Source organism: Cariama cristata, unplaced genomic scaffold, assembly GCF_000690535.1.
Source record: "Cariama cristata isolate BGI_N322 unplaced genomic scaffold, ASM69053v1 scaffold18431, whole genome shotgun sequence".
Lineage (NCBI taxonomy): Eukaryota > Metazoa > Chordata > Aves > Cariamiformes > Cariamidae > Cariama > Cariama cristata.
The window spans coordinates 346-860 of NW_009600022.1; positions in this window are offsets into that span (position 1 = coordinate 346).

Genomic DNA, 515 nt, shown 5'->3' on the forward strand with positions numbered 1-515 from the left:
TCGTTGCCCAGGGTTGCACCCAGACCTGCCGACCTCGCGGTTACACCCGCCGGCACCTCCTGATGCCGCGCTGGCATTGCAGGGCTGGCAGGATTTCAACCCCTCCTACCCTCTTTTCTTCTTTTTTTTTTTTCTTTTTTCTTTAAAAATTTTCCTCTTTTGGAGGGTGCCGGGAGGGAAGCAGCTGGGAAAGGCTGAGCAGAGCTGCGGTGGTGCCGATTCCCGGGGTGAGCCGTACTCCTCAGTACCCCGAGAGGGCTCCTCGCTGCCGGGGCAGCTGGTGACAGCCTCGCCGGCCACCGGCATCCCGTATCACCAAACAACCGTGTCTTCAATGACGTATTTATTTGGAAAACACTGAGAAAGCAGCACGTGTGTGGTGCAGAGCGTACCGGTGAGGGAGGAGCGGTGGCACTGATGTCTCTGCCTCTGGCACTTGGTACCCTCCGTCTGCCAGGATCTTCCCAAAAAACGGGTACGTTCCAGGGGGGAGGATTCCCCCCGTCCCTCCCCTG